At 45.0% G+C, this 13,105-nt stretch overlaps 1 pseudogene; it reads left to right on the top strand.

The window, feature by feature from the left end:
• Nucleotides 1-4,365: 4,365 nt before the first annotated feature.
• On the top strand, nucleotides 4,366-5,112 carry LOC147965386 (uncharacterized; annotated as a pseudogene).
• Nucleotides 5,113-13,105: the final 7,993 nt, after the last annotated feature.

The following is a 13,105-nucleotide window of genomic DNA, read 5'->3' as shown; positions in this document are numbered from 1 at the left end:
TCATCCCCGGAGCACCTCTTCCTAACCAGGCTCCCTACTGCATCAACCCCGAGGAAATCAAGGAGATACACCAGAAAGTACAACAACTCATCGACAATGGCCATGTACGCGAAAGCTTGAGCCCACGTGCCGTACCGGTAATCCTTGTTCCCAAGAAAGATGGTACATATCGCATGTGTTCTGATTGTCGTCCTATCAATGCTATCACCGCACTGTTGGGGAACGCAGTATTTCAAAAAATTTCCTACGATCACGCAAGATCTATCTAGGAGATGCATAACAATGAGAGGGGAGAGTGTGTCTACGTACCCTCGTAGACCGAAAGCGGAAGCATTAAGTAACGCGGTTGATGTAGTTGAACGTCTTCACGATCCAACCGATCATGTACCGAACACACAACACCTCCGCGATCTGCACACGTTTAGCTCGGTGAAGTCCCTCGTACTCTTGATCTAGCTGAGGCCGAGGGTGAGTTGCGTCAGCACGACGGCGTGTTGATGGTGATGATGAAGTTACCGATGCAGGGCTTCGCCTAAGCACTACGACAATATGACCGAGGTGGAAAACTATGGAGGGGGGCACCGCACATGGCTAAAGATCAACTTGTGTGTCTATGGGGTGCCCCCTCCCCCGTATATAAAGGAGGGGAGGAGGAGGAGGAGGGCCAGCCTCAAGGGGCGGGCCCAAGGGGGGATTCCTACTCCTAATAGGAGTAGGTTTCCCCTTTTTCCTAGTCCAAGTAGGAGAAGAAGGAAGGAGAGGGAGAGGGATAATGAAATAGGGGGGCGCCGCCCCCTCCTAGTCCAATTCGGACCAGCCCATGGGGGGCGCGCTGCCTCCCCTTGTGGCCATTCTCTCCTTTCCACTAAAGCCCAACAAGGCCCAATACTTCCCCCGGTGAATTCCCGTAACTCCTCGATTCTCCGAAAAATACCCGAATCACTCGGATCCTTTCCGATGTCCAAATATAGCCGTCCAATATATGAATATTTACCTCTCGGCCATTTCGAGACTCCTCGTCATGTCCGTGATCTCATCCGGGACTCCGAACAAACTTTGGTCATCAAATCACATAACTCATAATACAAATCGTCATCGAATGTTAAGCGTGCGGACCCTACGGGTTCGAGAACTATGTAGACATGACCGAGACACATCTTCGGTCAATAACCAATAGAGGGACCTGGATGCACATATTGGCTCCTACCTATTCTACGAAGATCTTTATCGGTCAAACTGCATAACAACATACGTTGTTCCCTTTGTCATCGATATGTTAGTTGCCCGAGCTTCGATCGTCGGTATCATCATACCTAGTTCAATCTCGTCACCGACAAGTCTCTTTACTCGTTTCGTAATGCATCATCCGGCAACTAACTCATTAGTCACATTGCTTTCAAGGCTTATAGTGATGTGCTGTAACATCCCAAATTTCCAATTTGGAATGTTATACATAGATCATTCTTGCATATCATATTTTACTGCATTTTCGTTTCGCGATCCTCGAAATCCTAAGCAACTCAAGGAGCCTCGGAGAGAGTTGGGGATTTCCCGATTTTCATATTTGATTTTTATCAAATATTGAAACGAGGATTTTGGTTTTAATTATTTTTCTCTCTGAAAAATATTTCATATTAGAATATATGAGAGGAGATAATATGACTTCTCCAAAATAATTGAAATATTGGAGGACAAATATTAAAATCAAATATTTGATTTTATTTGGATTTTATTGTGATTTTATTTGCATTAAAAAAATTGCACGTTTTCAAAATTGCACTTTAGGGCCAAGAAAATGTTCATCTCGTTCTAAATATTTTATTTAGACGGTGAAAATTTGTTTTGGCATTTTTAGATTTTTATTTTATTTTCTAGGATTTATTTTCTGTTCGGCGGAATTGCTTTTTTAAAAAACTTCCAGCGCCCGATTGGGCCAAGGCCCAGCCGAGCCGGCCCGTCTCCCAAGCCACGCAGCCGTCTCCTGCAAGGACGCGCGCGCCGCCGCCGCTGCCGACTCGGACAAGAGTCCAAGCCGGACTCCTCCTCCTCCGCCTTGCACCCTCCTCCAAGCCACCCCTCCCCTCCTTAAATACCCCGCAGCCCCCGCCACCACCACCAAACCCCGCCGCCTGCAGTGCCCCGCCTCCCGAGCCGCGCCGCCGCCTCCCGCGCCTCGCCGTCACCGCTGCCGAGCGCCGCCGCCGCCGCTCCCTCGCCGCGCCGCGCCGCCTCGCCCCACCGCCCCGCAAGCCCGCCGCCGCCGCCCGAGCCCCGCCTCGCTGGAGCCTCGCCGGAGAGGTAACGCGCCATTTCGCCGCCGCCGGTTTTTTAGAAAACCGCTTAGGTTTTTTTTAAGGAAAACCCTAGTTCATTTTTTTAAGACCGGTTCGCCGGTTTTTCTCGGTTTAGTTATTTAGCGGACGTTCGTCCGTACATTCGTTTTAACGAATGGTTTTCGCTTGATAGTTACAGACAGCGAATGCACGTTCGTTAGCTTGTTCATCAGTTTTCTTTTTCTCGGAATTTTTTCCGCGATTATTTTCGATCGTGATTTGTGATCTGAATTTCGTTTCAGTTTATCTTTTCGCTTGTTTATCGGAATCAGGCGATTTAAGCGCCTAGATCTTCATCTCGAGACCCTCTTTCTATTTAATCAACTTAAACAAGATTTTGGTACTGTAAAATTTGACTTCAGTTCAGATTAGTAAACAGATGTTGTTTCTTTCGCCGTTTGAGTTTCGTTGATCCGTTTGATTTGATTCTTTTTGCGAACCGGAGTTCTTAAGTTGAACTTTCTGGTCAATCTCTCTTATTTGAGTGTTTCCCGTGCATCTTTGCTTGGTTGATTATGTATGCTATTGTTTGTTTGCAATAGAATTCCCAGAGTGCGAAGCGTGCTACATCGAATCCCTAGGTTTCGCGGATCGTCAGCAAGGCAAGTTCACACTTTGATCATATCCCTTTCATACCCAGTTTTTATGCATTAGTTCCAATCCTCAAACATTGCATGATTAGGATGTCATTAACATGTGGGTTGGGAAGTAGTTGATGAGGTAGAACCTATTGCCCTGTTACATTCAAACCCTTGGGAGTTACTTCTACGCGTTGCTTATATTGCTATGCTATGCTCGTAGACGTGGTTTGGGTGAGTGAAATCCATGACAGAGGTGAGATTGTTATTAATGGTTCAACTTAAGGTGACAACTTGAATACACATCTGGGTGGATTGAGGCACCTGGAGAACCCAGTGTTTCCTGTATTTTTGGAAATCCTGGGGTTCCATGTGATCTTCCTATGGACCGCCACCCAGGCTCAAAGGGAACTGAGATGATTCATGCTAGAAACTTCTGTGTGCAACCACAAGCTATTATGGACTCTAGCATAGTTGAGTAAGTTACGTGAAGCTCTTGAAGAGGTGGATCAGCAGGTAGAACCTATTGAGTGTTGTCCAGAGTAAAGAGTTACTATTTGGTATGGTCTTCCCGGAGTAAAGAGTTAATGTTTCTGAAAGACTGTGTCCCGGTCATCCGTTTCTCAAACATCATGTAGTGCGAGAAATCCAACGGAGGCAATTGAGTCTTGTAAGGAAAAGTGCGCAAACCTCTGCAGAGTGTACAAACTAATCATGGTTAGCCGTGTCCCCGGTTATGGACAATCTTGAGTATCTAGTACTTGGAGTATCTTAAGTATCTCATCACTCTTAATTAGTATTGTTGGGTTGATAATTACTTCAATTGGGATTGAGTTGGAGGAACCTTCTCAATGATGTTCCAACTACCATGATAGTTAAATTAAAATCTATTCCTTTGTTGTAGGGAAAAATTGGCTTTTCGCAAAAACTATAACCATAGAGCTTTCCACCAGCCAAATATGCATGTAGTGATAGCATTATTATGTTCTTGCTCTACTGTGTTATATTGCCAGCATATTCCATGTGCTGACCCGTTTTCGGGCTGCAACGTATTATGTTGCAGACTTTTCAGACGAGGAGTAAGGTTCATTAGGTCGTTGCCGTGCAGCTCAGCTATGCCGTTGGAGTTGATGGACTCACTTTATCTTCCAAGCCCTCCGCTGTTATCTTATTAGATGGCCTTAAGCCATATTTATTGTAATAAGTTCTCTTTTGAGACATTCGATGTAATAAGTGTGTGATTGCTACTCTGTTATAAATCCTTCGAGTACTGTGTGTGTCAGCATTACCGATCCAGGGATGACACGGAAGCACAGAGACTTGACCGTTTGAGGTCGGGTCGCTACAAGATAGTATCAGAGCACACGCTGAGTGTACGACACGACCACTAAGATAAACCATAGGTCACTCTTCTCTACCCATTTCTGACTTCTCTCCATATTCTACTCCTTTGGATGGCAGAGTTGAAGAACAAGTTCGCGCAGCCGGATGAAGACACACCCTTTGGACACCACTTGAAGGAAGTCACTAGGTACTTGAACATCGGAATACCAAGCTTCACCGGGACATACAATGCCACCTTACCAGAAGAGGAGCGCTGGATGATTCAAGTACAAGTTCCATGAAGGACGTTCCCGCCAACCACTAAGCCCACAGAACTTTCTTTTGAAGCACCCACCTGGAGTCTAGGCAAGAGCATGGCAGCCCACATTACCATGGGACGCATTGGAGAAGTATACAACAAGGATCTTAAGGACACCATGTACCAGATATGTGGGCGCCGAGACGAGCAATGGGAGATGATCAGCACCAAGAAGGACAGGTCCATTGCAGCTTTCATCCAGGAGTTAAACCAGCACATTCGACGTCAGGAGAACCAGATGTGCGCAGACATGATGGATTTGAAGAAGGCGAGGACTAGGATCGTAGAGATGGAAGAAGAACTCAAGTTTACACGCGATGGATATGAGGAGGAAATTAAGACACTATTGGAGAAGAATGACGACCTGGTAAAGAAGATCGGAGTATTCATGGGAGATCCAGCGCCGGGAAGAGAAGACGACGATTCCACTTGCCCGGACAACTACATCATCATCGATGACACCGACTCCGACCCTAGTGATGATGACTATGAAGACGAAGCTGGAGCAGACATCATGGAGTCTTCCACCGATCAAAATTTCTATATGACCACCAAATAATTAGTAGTATTCCCCCATGTATATAGTAGTAGTTGAGCACTTTTGCGATAGTTCTAGACCGCTTGTATGCCCTTGCTTGCTTGATTGAGTAAAATGTTTGTGTTTGTCTCATGTGCATATGGGTAGTGCTTTCTCATTAGACCCCTTTTATATTCTGATCTCTTCCATCTAAACCCATCAGATGCCTCCAAGACGTGACACCGGATTTGCCTTCCCGCTGGAGCTCACTCAGTTGATCCAGCAGCAGAACACCTTGATGCAATTGCTAGTTCAGAACCAAGGCAACAACAACAACAACCCGCCTCCAGTTGATAACCTAGCCCGTTTTCTGAGATTACAGCCGCCGGTGTTTTCCAGTAGCACCGAGCCTATAGTTGCTGATGATTGGCTACGCCGTATTGGAAGGGAGTTGACCACCGCAGGTTGCACAGATGCTAAGAAGGTGCGCTTCGCCGCACATCAATTGGATTGACCAACAGGTTCATGGTGGGAGAATTACATGGCCACTTTCCCCATAGCCAATGTCACTTGGGATCAGTTTCAGCAAGCTTTCCGCACATCCCATGTCTCAAATGGAGCCATGAATATGAAGAAGCGTGAGTTTCGCAACTTACGCCAGGGGAACCATACTGTGGCTCAGTACATGGATGAGTTTAGCAAGTTATCTCGCTATGCCCCTGATGATGTGGCCACAGATGCCGCGAAGCAAGAGAAGTTTATGGAACGGCTGAATGATGAGATGAGCATGTAGTTGATGGTAGCAACCTTCAACAACTACCAGGAATTGGTAGATAAGGCCCTTATGATTGAAGGGAAGCAGCAACAGATTGAGAGCCGTAAGAGGAAGTATGGACAAGGGAGGTATAACTCAGGAGCTCAGCAAAAGCCTCACCTAACCCCGAACTCGGGAGGACTTGTTCATAACCATGGAGGTCATGACCACACCGGAGGAAGTTCGCATAACCACACTAGTTCTAAGAATGGGAATGGGAACGGAACCAACAACAATCAGAACCGCCCCAATCCAGCCACACCCGCCAAAAGAGATCTAAGTCACATTACTTGTTATAAGTGCGGGAAGACTGGACACTATGCCACGGAGTGCCCTGAAGGAAAGAATGGAAACGGAAATGGGAGCGCTGGGAAGAAGCCCAATACATTCAACAAAGGACAAGTGAACCACGTTAACGTAGAGGAGGTTGAAGAGCAGCCAGACGCGGTTATAGGTAAGTTTTTGGTTAAGTCATTTACCGCTCTTGTTCTTTTTGATACTGGTGCATCACATTCATACATATCAAGGGGATTCATGGATAAGTTTAAACTACCAACCCAAACCCTTAGGACCCCTCTGTTAGTGAGTTCACCTGGAGCAAAGTATATGGCTAGTCGATGGTGCGACCAGATACCCCTAACCATCGGTAACCATGTTTTTCCGTCCGACCTAATTATCTTGGAGTCACAAGGATTGGATGTGATATTAGGCAAGGACTGGATGTCAAAGTATGGAGGAAGTATTGACTGTGCTAGTAAGTCGATTTATCTCACCACCCCAAAGGGAAAAAGGATTAAGTATGTATCTAGGCATGTGCCTAGGAGGAGCCAAGTGAATACCCTCACAAGAGTTGTTCAGGAGGAAGTGCCTGTAGTGAAGGTTTACTCAGATGTTTTACCAGAGGAATTACCAGGCATGCCACTGGATCGAGACATCGAATTTTTGATAGAGCTATTGCCAGGTACATGGCCAATATCCAAGAGACCCTATCGGATGCCTGCAAATGATCTGGAAGAGATTAAGAAACATATCATGGAGTTATTGGAGAAAGGTTACATTCGACGGAGTTCATCACCATGGGGAGCCCCAGTGCTTTTGGTGGAGAAGAAGGATAAGTCCCTAAGGATGGTTGTTGATTATCGGGCCTTGAATGAAGTGACGATCAAGAACAAGCACCCACTGCCGATGATCAGTGATCTGTTTGATCAGCTGCAAGGAGCTAAGGTGTTTTCAAAGATCGATTTGCGATCAGGATGCCATCAGTTGAAGATTCACGAGAAGGATATACCAAAGACAGCGTTCACCACACGGTACGGGTTGTATGAATATACGGTCATGTCATTTCGACTGACTAACGCCCCTGCCTATTTCATGAGCATGATGAACAGGGTGTTCATGGAGTATTTGGACAAGCTTGTTGTGGTGTTTATTGATGATATAATGGTATACTCGAAGAACGAAGAGGAGCACAAGGAGCATTTGCGCTTAGTTCTTGAGAAACTCAGGGAACACCAGTTATATGCCAAGTTCAGCAAATGCGAGTTTTGGTTGAAGGAAGTCGGATTCCTTGGACATGTTATATCAGGAGAAGGTATAGCAGTAGACCCCACCAAGGTTCAGTCGGTCACTGAATGGTTGGCACCCACTTCAGTTAGCGAGATCCGCACTTTTCTTGGACTCGCCGGATACTATCGGAGATTCATTGTATTTTTTCCAAGATTGCAAAGCCAATGACGGAGTTATTGAAGAAGGATACCAAGTTTAAATGGACTGAAGATTGCGAGGAAAGTTTCCAGGAGTTGAAGAAACATTTTACTACAGCCCCAGTGCTGACACTGCCAAATATGCGTAAGGATTTCCAAGTGTATTATGACGCCTCTCGCTTAGGACTTGGAAGTGTGCTTATGTAGGACGGAAAAATTGTTTCATATGCCTCACGACAACTAAAACCGCATGAATTGAATTATGCCACACATGATTTGGAGTTAGCAGCCGTAGTGCATGCGTTGAAGACTTGGAGACATTACCTGATTGGAAACCGTTGTGATGTGTACACGGATCATAAGAGTTTGAAGTACATCTTCACACAGAAGGAACTGAACCTTAGGCAGAGGAGATGGTTGGAGCTTATAAAGGATTATGACATGAAGCTGCACTATCATCCAGGTAAGGCCAATGCCGTAGCAGACGCTTTGAGCCAGAAGAGTTATGCTAATATCCTAGAGAGTATGGGATTACCAAAGGAGTTAGTAGAGGATATCAGGGAACTTCAATTGGAGATTGTTCCTAGAGGTTTTGTTGCAACAATGGAGGTTCAGTCTACACTGTTGGGAAAGATTCGAGAAGCTCGGAAGGATGACAAAGAGATTGCTGAGATAAAAGAGAGAATGAGCAAAGGAAAGGCCAAAGGTTTTCGTGAGGATGAGCACGACACCTTATGGTTTGAGGACCGAGTTTATGTGCCCAATAATACAGAGATCAGGAAGTTAATACTTCAGGAGGCTCATGATTCACCATACTCGATACACCCTGGAAACACCAAGATGTATTTGGATTTGAAGGAACGTTTCTGGTGGACAGGGATGAAGAAGGATATTGTCGAGTATGTAGCCGTATGTGATGTATGCCAGAGAGTGAAGGCAGAGCATCAAAAGCCAGCAGGATTGTTACAGCCTATGTCGATACCCGAATGGAAGTGGGATAAACTTGGCATGGACTTTATCACCGGATTACCCAGGACCAAATCAGGATATGATTCAATATGGGTAGTAGTTGACCGCTTGACCAAAGTGGCATACTTTATCCTAGTGAAAACAACTTATACATGTGCAAAGTTGGCCAAGGTATATATGTCCAGGATCATATGTCTGCATGGAGTTCCGAGGACCATCGTATCATATAGAGGAACACAGTTTACCTCAAAGTTTTGGCATCAGCTGCACCAGACTTTGGGAACGAGATTGGAGTTTAGTACAACATTTCACCCGCAGACGGATGGGCAGACCGATAGAGTCAACCAGATTCTGGAGGACATGTTGAGAGCCTATGCGCTAGATTATGGATCTAGTTGGGATGACAATTTGCCTTACGCAGAGTTCTCGTACAACAATAGTTACCAAGCCAGTTTGAAGATGGCACCGTTCGAAGCCCTGTATGGACGAAGGTGCAGAACACCGTTGATGTGGGATGAAGTAGGAGACCGACAATTGTTTGGACCAGACTTGATCAAGGAGTCTGAAGAGAAAGTTAAGCTAATCCGAGATGGACTGAAGATAGCTCAGTCCAGGCAGAAGAGTTATGCATACTCGAAACGCAAGGAGGTAACCTATGAAATTGGAGATAGAGCATATCTGCGAGTATCACCCTTGCGAGGAGTGAAACGTTTTGGAGTTAAGGGAAAGTTAGCTCCGAGATTTGTAGGACCGTATTGTGTTTTGGAACGTATGGGAGAAGTTGCCTACAAGTTGCAGTTACCTGAAGGACTGTCAGTAGTTCACGATGTGTTTCATGTTTCACAGTTGAAGAAGTGTCATGCTGAGATGGCCGATATACCGTTAAGAGATATTGTACCCTTGGAGGTGATTCAGTTGGACAGTGATTTGACTTATGAGGAGAAGCCAGACAAGATTTTGGAGTTTGCCAGTTGAGTCACCCGCAGCAAGGTTATCAAGTTTTGCAAAGTTCAGTGGAGCCACCATACCAAGGATGAAGCCACCTGGGAACGAGAGGATGACCTTCGCAAAGACCACCCACACCTATTTTCTAGCCAACCCGAATCTCGAGGGCGAGATTCATCTTAAGGGGCGTAGGTTTGTAACATCCCAAATTTCCAATTTGGAATGTTATACATAGATCATTCTTGCATATCATATTTTACTGCATTTTCGTTTCGCGATCCTCGAAATCCTAAGCAACTCAAGGACCCTCGGAGAGAGTTGGGGATTTCCCGATTTTCATATTTGATTTTTATCAAATATTGAAACGAGGATTTTGGTTTTAATTATTTTTCTCTCCGAAAAATATTTCATATTAGAATATATGAGAGGAGATAATATGACTTCTCCAAAATAATTGAAATATTGGAGGAAAAATATTAAAATCAAATATTTGATTCTATTTGGATTTTATTGCGATTTTATTTGCATTAGAAAAATTGCACGTTTTTAAAATTGCACTTTAGGGCCAAGAAAATGTTCATCCGTTCTAAATATTTTATTTAGACGGTGAAAATCTGTTTTGGCATTTTTAGTTTTTTATTTTATTTTCTAGGATTTATTTTCCGTTTGGCAGAATTGTTTTTTTAAAAAACTTCCAGCGCCAACTGGGCCAAGGCCCAGCCGAGCCAGCCCGTCCCCCGAGCCGCGCCGCCGTCTCCCGCTAGGACGCGCGCACCACCGCCGCCGCCGACTCGGACAAGAGTCGAGCCAGACTCCTCCTCCGCCGCCTTGCCCCCTCCTCCAAGCCACCCCTCCCCTCCTTAAATACCCCGCAGCCCCCGCCACCACCACTAAACCCCGCCGCCCGCAGCACCCCGCCTCCCGAGCCGCGCCGGCGCCTCCCGTGCCTCGCCGTCACTGCTGCCGAGCGCTACCACCGCCGCTCCCTCGCCGCGCCGCGCCGCCTCGCCCCGCCGCCCCGCAAGCCCGTCGCCGCCGCCCGAGCCCCGCCTCTCCGGAGAGGTAACGCGCCGTTTCACCACCGCCGGTTTTTTAGAAAGCCGGTTCGTTTTTTTAAGAAAAACCCTAGTTTGTTTTTTTAAGATCGGTTCGCCGGTTTTCTCGGTTTAGTTATTTAGCGGATGTTCGTTCGTACGTTCGTTTTAACGAACGGTTTTCGCTCAATACTTACAGACAACGAATGCCCGTTCGTTAGCCTGTTCGTCAGTTTTCTTTTTCTCGGATTTTTTCTGCGATTATTTTCGATCGCGATTTCTGATCTGAATTTCGTTTCAGTTTATCTTTTCGCTCGTTTATCGGAATCAGGCGATTCAAGCGCCTAGATCTTTGTCTCGAGACCCTCTTTCTATTTAATCAACTTAAACAAGATTTTGGTACTGTAAAATTTGACTTCAGTTCAGATTAGTAAACGGATCTTGTTTCTTTCGCCGTTTGAGTTTCGTTGATCCGTTTGATTTGATTCTTTTTGCAAACCGGAGTTCTTAAGTTGAACTTTTTGGTCAATCTCTCTTATTTGAGTGTTGCCAGTGCATCTTTGCTTGATTGCTTATGTATGCTATTGTTTGTTTGCGATAGAATTCCTGGAGTGCGAAGCGTGCTACATCGAATCCCTAGGTTTCGCGGATCGTCAGCAAGGCAAGTTCACACTTTGATCATATCCCTTTCATACCCAGTTTTTATGCATTAGTTCCAATCCTCAAACATTGCATGATTAGGATGTCATTAACATGTGGGTTGGGAAGTAGTTGATGAGGTAGAACCTATTGCCCTGTTACATTCAAACCCTTGGGAGTTACTTCTACGCGTTGCTTATATTGCTATGCTATGCTCGTAGACGTGGTTTGGGTGAGTGAAATCCATGACAGATGTGAGATTGTTAACTAATGGTTCAAATTAAGGTGACAACTTGAATACACATCTGGGTGGATTGAGGCACCTGGAGAACCCAGTGTTGCCTGTATTTTTGGAAATCCCGGGGTTCCGTGTGATCTTCCTATGGACCGCCACCCAGGCTCAAAGGGAACTGAGATGATTCATGCTAGAAACTTCTGTGTGCAGCCACAAGCTATTATGGACTCTAGCATAGTTGAGTAAGTTATGTGAAGCTCTTGAAGAGGTGGATCAGCAGGTAGAACCTATTGAGTGTTGTCCGGAGTAAAGAGTTACTGTTTGGTATGGTCTGCCCGGAGTAAAGAGTTAATGTTTCTGAAAGACTGTGTCCCGGTCATCCGTTTCTCAAACATCATGTATTGCGAGAAATCCAACGGAGGCGATCGAGTCTTGTGGGGAAAAGTGCGCAAACCTCTGCAGAGTGTACAAACTAATCATGGTTAGCCGTGTCCCCGGTTATGGGCAATCTTGAGTATCTAGTACTTGGAGTATCTTAAGTATCTCATCACTCTTAATTAATATTGTTGGGTTGATAATTACTTTAATTGCGATTGAGTTGGAGGAACCTTCCCAATGATGTTTCAACTACCATGATAGTTAAATTAAAATCTATTCCTTTGTTGTAGGGAAAAATTGGCTTTTCGCAAAAACTATAACCATAGAGCTTTCCACCAGCCAAATATGCATGTAGTGATAGCATTATTCTGTTCTTGCTCTACTGTGTTATATTGCTAGCATATTCCATGTGCTGACCCGTTTTCGGGCTACAACGTATTATGTTGCAGACTTTTCAAACGAGGAGTAAGGTTCGTTAGGTCGTTGCCGTGCAGCTCAGCTATGCCGTTGGAGTTGATGGACTCACTTTATCTTCCAAGCCTTCCGATGTTATCTTATTAGATGGCCTTAAGCCATATTCATTGTAATAAATTCTCTTTTGAGACATTCGATGTAATAAGTGTGTGATTGCTACTCTGTTATAAATCCTTCGAGTACTGTGTGTGTCAGCATTACCGATCCAGGGATGACACGGAAGTACAGAGACTTGACCATTTGAGGTTGGGTCGCTACATGTGCATTACCGAGAGGGCCCAGAGATACCTCTCCGACAATCGGAGTGACAAATCCTAATATCGATCTATGCCAACTCAACAAATACCATCAGAGACACATGTAAAGCATCTTTATAATCACCCAGTTACGTTGTGACGTTTGATAGCACACTAAGTGTTCCTCCGGTATTCGGGAGTTGGATAATCTCATAGTCATAGGAACATGTACAAGTCATGAAGAAAGCAATAGCAATAAACTAAACGATCATAGTGCTAAGCTAACAGATGGGTCTAGTCCATCACATCATTCTCTAATGATGTGATCCCGTTCATCAAACGACAACACATGTCTATGGTTAGGAAACTTAGCCATCTTTGATTAACGAGCTAGTCAAGTAGAGGCATACTAGGGACACTCTGTTTTGTCTATGTATTCACACATGTACTAAGTTTCCGATAAATACAATTATAGCATGAATAATAAACATTTATCATGATATAATGAAATATAAATAACAACTTTATTATTGCCTCTAGGGCATATTTCCTTCAGTCTCCCACTTGCACTAGAGTTAATAATCTAGTTCACATCATCATGTGATTTC

Source organism: Triticum urartu, chromosome 6A, assembly GCF_056163025.1.
Source record: "Triticum urartu cultivar PI428250 chromosome 6A, HENAU_Tu73, whole genome shotgun sequence".
NCBI lineage: Eukaryota > Viridiplantae > Streptophyta > Magnoliopsida > Poales > Poaceae > Triticum > Triticum urartu.
The sequence above is the reverse complement of the archived record's forward strand: the minus strand, read 5'-3'. Positions and strand labels throughout refer to the sequence as shown.